Here is a 7,867-nt window from a genome sequence, read left to right as displayed (position 1 = left end):
ACAAAGTATTCAGAAAATTAAAAAATTCCATATAAGTAAATACCATAAAATAGAATAAAACAGAAATTTTGGAAATGAGGAATATCATATAAGAGAGTTAAATCTCCCTCAAAACCACTAACAGCAGAATGGACCGTGGAGAAGAAAGAGTTTCTGACCCTTAAGACAAAGTCTCCAACATAGATCAAATCAGCGAAAAGAATGGAAAAAGTATCCCCCCAAAATGACAATAACATACAAAAATTTATATGAAACACCAAAATATCTACATAATGGGTATTCTAAATGGTGAAAATGCTGTTACAGACATGGGAAACCTATTTCACGAAATACTATCTGAAAATATTATAAATATAGAGAAAATGGAGAAATTCAGTCCTACAAGTAAAAAGAACTCCAAATAAAATCAACATAAAAAGATAATTTGCCTGGCCCATCATAGCAAGATTGTTAAAATTAAGTACAAAACACAATTCTAAAAATGGCAAGAGAGAAAAATCAAGCCATTTTCAAAGGTTATACAATTAAGCTAACATTAGACCTCTCAACAAAAACAATGCAGTCAACAAAAGAATGGGGAGACATACTCAAAATCCTAAAGGAAAAATAATCTTATACTATAATACCATATCCAGCATGATTATACTTCAAATGGGAAAAACAAAAATAATCGTTTTCAGATAAACAAAAACTGAAAGAATTAACCAACACTAGACCAGATATTCAACAAGTACTGAATGGAGTATTATATAAGGAAAAATAAGTAGAGGCAAACAGAAATAAGAGAAAACAAACAAACAAACAAGAGAATGGCTAGCAGAATGTCATGGATAAGTCTGCAAATATAACCAATAACATTAAATGTTAAATGATTAAATTATCCAATTAAAATACATACACTAGTTAAATGGATAAAAAATGCTGCTTACAAAAACAAACAAACAAACAAAAACTCACTGATAAAGAATGCATAGGCTAAAAATGAAGGATTGGAAAAAGACATTCCATGCAAATGGAAACTAAAAAGCAGATTGAAATAATGACACTGACATCAGACAAAAGAGACTTCAAGATAAAAGTTGTAAGCAGAGGTTAAAAAAAGGACACAATGCAGTACTAAAAGGGATAGTTCATCAAGAAGAATATAAGACATTTGTAAATATCTGTGCACCCAACACTGGAACATCTAAATACATTAAAAAAAAGACTGTTTGATCTAAAGGGAAAGATAAACGGGAATAGAATAAATATTTGTGATTTTAACAACCCCTTGTCTCCTCTGAATAGATCATCTTAAACATATTTGAATAATACCATAAATCAAATAAACTTGACAGACATGTATAGAATATTTTACCTAACAACTCAAAAACACACTTTTTTCCTCACCCCCCCCACACATGCTAGGTTCTTGAAGACCAACCACATCATAGAGCATAAGCCTTTACAAATTCAAAGGTATAGAAAATATATTCAGAAACTTTTCTGACCACAATGAAATCAAACTTCAAATCAATTACACAAAAAAGCCTTAAAACTACCAAGCATATGAAAGCTAAACAACCTGCCACTGAATGATTTCAAACCATTGACAAAATTGAGATTAAAATAAAAAGATTCATTGTACACAACCATAATAAACGAATAAGTTTGTATAATGTATAGTACACAGAAAAAGCACTCATAAGAGACAAGTTCACAGAAATTAGTACCCACAAGTAAAAATAGCAAGGGAGCAAAGAAACAAACCAACAATAAAGCTCAAGAAACTGGAGAAAAATACCAGAAAAAAGAAATAATAAATATTTGAGCAGAAATAAATGAAATAGAAAATACAAGGACTATACACAAAATAAAAAAAAACAAAGTCTGATTCTTTGAGAAGATATACAAAATCCACACACTTGGAATCTGTGTGCTCCAATTTTCCACTCCAGGTACAAGTCCCTTTTGCTTTCAACATCTGCCCCACCATTCTTCCTGGCTCCTGCACAGCAGGACTGAGTGTGCAGACCAAGGAAAGAGACCACCTTGAAATCTGTGCACTTTAATTATCCACTCCAGAATTTAGGAAGCATCTGGAACACCCAGTACAAGCAGAAAAAGTGCAGGTTGCAGAGTGAAAATCAAGGAGACAGGACTACAAAGATATCATAGTTCACATCTTCCTGCATGTCTTTAAACATTCAAAATTAACTCTAAGAAAATAGGAAGAAATATATAATCCATCAGATAACCAGAAACCACTGCAATGCCACAAAAAATATGGGAAACCAAGAAAGAATCTCTCCCCAATGAAAAATAACAATTACTCATCATCCACAGACAGCACAAAGGAACTTGTGGAAATGACAGAAAAAAAATTCAGATTGTTCCTAGTAGTAAACATAATGAGATGAACAAGAAAAGAGACAATTAACTTCAGAAGGTGCATGAGAAAAGAGACAATGAGCTACTGGAAATGAGGAAGACTTTCCATGACTTGAAAGAAGAAAAAGATAAAATAAAAGAATCAAATGGAGATGTTAGAGATGAAGGCTGTAATACAGGAAATCAAAACATACCTTGAAAGTATTAAAAGGGAATTAGATCATGCAGAAGATGGAATCTCGGATGTAGAAGACAAAAAAGTAGACCTAGAAAAATTCACTGTAAAGACTGAGAAAACAACCCCCCAAAATGAGAATAATGTATGAGTAATATTAGATACCATTAAACATCCAAACATTTTATCCCAAAAGGTGAAGAAATTAATAAGTTCATTGATAATCTATTCCATGAAATCCTGGAAGAAAAATTTCCAAACCCAGCGAGGTATTCACATGTCCAGATTTAAGAAATACAAAGGACCCTACATAGAATCAAACCAAGAAGATCTTCTCCATGGCACAACATAGCCAGATTGACCAAAACCACAGACAGAGACAAGATACTAAAATCAGCAAGAGGGAAACATCAAGTTATTTTCAAAGGCTATCCCATCAGGCTAACATCAGACCTCTCAGAAACAACACAAGCAAGGGAAGGATTGGAAAATATATTCAAAGTTTTAAGTAACAAGCTATTTCAATCAAGAATACTATACCCAGCAAAATTATCCTTCATATGGGAAGAAAAGATCAAAACGTTTTCAGATTAACAAAACCTGAAAGAATTTACTAACTCCATACCACCTCTATAGGAAGTTCTGAAGGCAGTGCTGTACAAGGAAAACTAAAGACAGACACACATAAATAAAATTATGAAAAACAGCCAAAAAGAATGGCCAACTTAATGGTAGGTACAAGTCCAGAAAGATGAATAATAGCATTGAATGTTAGCTTCCAGAATTTAAATGGAAGATTAGATCACAGAAACACTGCAAATTCAACATAAGATGTATTAAGTACATGAGACTTAACTGGTGGAATAGAATTTTGTGACTTTTGACTAAAACATTACTGATTATCTTCTTCAGTTTGTTTTCTAGATTTAAGATTTTTTGTCTTCTCTTGAACAGTTGATAGCTTCATCTACATACTGTTTGAACTGAATTCTAACCTTTTTCTTGGTTTTAATTTTTTTTTTTTTGGAGAGATTTTTGCTATAGGGCGTGTGTGCTCACCAGACAGACAGAGAGAGACATAGAGACAGAAAGCGAGAAATCACCCCCCCATGGTGGATGGTCACGCTGCAATCCCTTCTCCTCCATTCTCCTCTCGGGATCTTGGGCACGCACGCACACGCACCCAGCGTGAGTTTTAAGCCACCAGGTCTGGGAAGCAAACCATGGTCAACTACATGGGAGTCCAGCGACATAGCCATTACGCTAACTGCTGGTTCCCTTGGTTTTAATTCTTAAGCAAACATTCCTTAAGATTTTAAAATTTTGATCTATTAAAACTAAAATTATTTTTTAATTAAAATGCATAAAAATACCTATTTAACGACTGCAGTAAATTAGATAGTCCCAGTTAGGTGCTACTTTATAGTATGTTTATTCTACTCACTGTGGTTTATACCTAAAGTAAGACATGTGCTCATAGATATGTATATACCATCTGCACTTGCTATCAAAAGTATTGAGATTAATTAAGATCTTTTGTGAATCAAGAAAATATGGAAAAAGGCATGGAAATCAACTGTAGATATCAGAGACAGTGTGGGAGAAGGGTGGGAAATGGCAGACTGTGAGAAGTAGGGAATTAATGAGAAAGAAAGAAGCAAAATACATAAGAAACAAGAAATGGAAAATTATTTGTTGATGATAACATGTATGGTTTTATCACTGACTGAGCCAATATGCAGTCTATTCTGGTTAGAAAATCTCATTTGTATACTGTAATGATGTATGGTAAATGAATGGAAATAAATAAATTTAAAATAAAATAAACAACCAAAACAATCCAGAATATTTATAGTGGTAAAACTAAATGAGAGAAAAGAGACGAGTTTCTGGAGATGAGAAACTCCTTCCATGATTTGAAAGAAGAAATAGACACCATAAAAAATGAAATGGAATTAGAGATGAAGTTAGAGATGAAGGCTGTAATACAGGAAATCAAAACTTCCCTCAAAAGTATTAAAGGAGATTAGATTATGCGGAAGGTCAAATCTCTGAGGCAGAAGACAAAACCTCTGACCTAGAAACAATCACCAAAAAGACTGAAATAATAGCCAAGAAAATGAAGACAATATACAAAAAATACTAGATACCATTAAAAATCCAACTCTCCAACTATTTGGCATATCAAAAGTTTAAGAAACTTAGAGCATTGATAATCTATTCTACAAAATCCTGGGTAACATTCCAAACCTGCAAAAGTACTCAAACATCTAGATACAAGAAATACAAATGAACTCAAATAGAATCAAATGAAGAAGATTCTTACACATAACATCATAGAGATTAGCCAAAATGACAGATAAAAATTATGAAAATTGGGGGAACCAGCAGTTAGCATAATGGCTGTCCCTGGACTCACATGTGGTCTACCACAGTTCAAGTCCCAGACCCGGTGGCTTAAATTGACGCCAGGCACGTGTGCATGTGTGCCCAAGATCCTGAGAGGAGAATGGAGGAGAAGGGATTGTGGTGTGACCATCCCCCCTGGGGGGTGATTTCTCGCTTTCTGTCTCTCTGTCTCTCTCTGTTTGTCTGGCGAACGCACATCCCCTATAGCAAAAACCTCTCAAAAAAAAAAAAACAATTATAAAATTGGCAAAAGAAGGGGAAAACCAGCAGTTAGCGTAATGGCTATGTCGCTGGACTCCCACGTAGTCGACCGCGGTTCATGTCCCAGACCCGGTGGCTTGAAACTCACGCCGGGCGCGTGTGCGTGCGTGCCCAAGATCCCGAGAGGAGAATGGAAGAGAAGGGATTGCGGTGTGACCAACCCCCCTGAGGGGTGATTTCTCGCTTTCTGTCTCTATGTCTCTCTCTGTCTGTCTGGCGAGCGCACGCACCCTACAGTGAAAATCTCTCAAAAAAAAATTGGCAAAAGAAAAGCGTCAAATTACTCCAAAGTTTATCCTATAAGGCTAATATTGTACCTCTCACCAAAAGCAACGCAAGCAAGGAAAGAGTAGGAACCTAGATTCAAAGTGTTAAGAAAGAAATGATTTCAGCTAAGATTACTATACCCAGCAAGTTTATTCTTCAAATGGAAAGAAAGATTAAAAACATTCTCAAATACAAAAAGCCTGAAAAAATTTACCAACACAAGACCAGTTTTTCAAGAAATTCTGAAAGAAGTGGTATACCAGAAAAACTAAAGAGACAAACAGAAATAAGAAAAAAAAAATTTAAAAAAAGAAAATGTGCAACTTAATGGAAGGGACAAATCGAGAAATATTGATAACATCGACTGTTAATGGATTAAAGTCTCCACTCATGAAACACAGACACAGAAACCTTCTATCTGTTGCCTTCAAGAAACCCATTTCATTGATAATATCATGCATAAGTCTATTAGGTAAGGGCAGGATAAAGGTATTCCATGCAAACTGAAAACAAAAATCAAAAAAGAGCTGGAATTATGATACTGATTTTAGGTAAATTGTGTTTTAAGACAAAAACTGTGAGAAGAGAGGCTTTCAGGAAAAGATTCCTCATGGCTCCTGTGAACTAGTCATTTCAGGGAAAAAGAGAAATGAAAATTTCCTACTGATAATTCAGCCTCCAGAAAACAAAACTAGCGTGGTAGAGAGCTCCTCTAACCTTCCATCTCTGTCTCTGTGTCTCTGTCTCTGTCTCTCCCTACTTCTGTCTTCTAATTTTTTTGTAATTTTTCTTTTTAAAAATTTTTTAAAGGTACATTTTATATTGCTCTCAGCTCTGCCTTTTGTCTTGTAAATAATCCCCTCTGCTCTTTCCACCCAGGAAGGAGAGGCAGTAGGCAGGCCTTCAGAAGAAGATTCCTCATGGCTCCTGCGAACTACTTATTTAAGGGTAAAAGAGAAATGAAGATTTCCTACTGATAATACAGCCTCCAGAAAACAAGCTAGCATAGTAGGGAGCTCCTCTAACCTTCTATCTCTGTCTCTGTATCTCTGTTTCTGTCTCTCCCTGCTTCTGTCTTATGTTTTTGTCATTTTTTTCTTTTTAAAATTTCCTTCAAAGGTAAAGTTTTCTCTTGCTCTACACTCCGCCTTTTGTCTTGTTAATAATCCCTTCTGCTCCTTCATCCCAGGAAAGAGAGACAGGAGGCAAGCCTTGAGGAGAAGATTCCTCATGGCTCCTGCAAACCAGTCATTTCAGGATAAAAGAGAAATGAAGATTTCCTACTGATAATTCAGCCTCCAGAAAACAAGCTAGCATGGTAGGGACCACCTCTCATCTTCTATCTCTGTCTCTGTGTCTCTGTCTCTTCCTGCTTGTGTCTCCTCATTTTTTTGTAATTTTTCTTTTTTAAAATTTTTTTAAGGGTAAATCTTTTCTTGCTCTAACCTCCACCTTTAGTCTTGTTAATAATCCCCTCTGCTGCTTCCACCCAGTCAGGAGAGGCGGGAGGTAGGCCTTCAGGAGAAGATTTCTCATGGCTCCTGCTAACTACTCATTTCGCATAGCGTGCAGGCACGCCACTCAGTTTTCTATTTTGTGCTTTTTTTTTAAAAAAAAAAAAAAGGAAAACAATAACTTTTTTTTAGTTTTTTAAAACTTTTTTCTTTCCTTATTGTTGTTTCTCTCCCTTTTTAAAGCTTTTTTCTCATCTCTCCACTCCTCAATATCTATTTACTGGGTTTCTAGATGGATCTAAGGCCCTGTAGCTAAACATCCAAATACTGTTGGGGTTAAAATAATCCTCAATATCTACAGAATCTGCTGCACAACGTGGTCACAAGAAAATGGCAAAGAGAATCCAGATCATCTCTTTCTGCTTGCTCCTGAATGTTCAGATTGAACTTCAGGAATTAGAAAGAAGCACAACATCCATCAGATGACTGGAAATCACCACGGAACCCCAAGAGATATGGGAAAGCAAGAAAGTACCTCCCCTCCAAGGGAAAAGAATAACTCCTTTTCATCCACAAGCAGTTCAATGGAAATCATGGAAATGTCTGATAAAGAATTTAGAGCATTCATAATGGCAAAGCTAAAAGAGATGGAAGAGAAGAGAGACAAAGAAATGCAGAAGAGAATGGAGAAAGAAGCTGATAAGTTCCAGGAGGTGACGTAATTCTTACAAGATCTAAAAGAGGAATTACACACATTACAAAAGAATCAAATGGAACTGCTAGAGATGAAAGCTATAATACAGGAAGTCAAAATCTTCCTGGAAAGTATTAAAAGCAGACTAGATCATACAGAAAATAGAATCTTAAACATAGAAGAGAAAATTGCTGGCCTAGAAAAATCCACTATAAAGACTGAGAAAATTGCCCCACC

The 7,867-nt window shown here is 35.4% G+C and overlaps 1 pseudogene; it reads left to right on the top strand.

The window, feature by feature from the left end:
• LOC102485774 (RAB6-interacting golgin-like) overlaps positions 1-7,867 on the top strand; it is a 25,664-nt pseudogene that overhangs the window by 15,886 nt on the left and 1,911 nt on the right.

This window comes from Tupaia chinensis, unplaced genomic scaffold, assembly GCF_000334495.1.
Source record: "Tupaia chinensis unplaced genomic scaffold, TupChi_1.0 Scaffold147350_1, whole genome shotgun sequence".
Lineage (NCBI taxonomy): Eukaryota > Metazoa > Chordata > Mammalia > Scandentia > Tupaiidae > Tupaia > Tupaia belangeri.
This window is presented reverse-complemented; position numbering and strand designations above follow the sequence as displayed.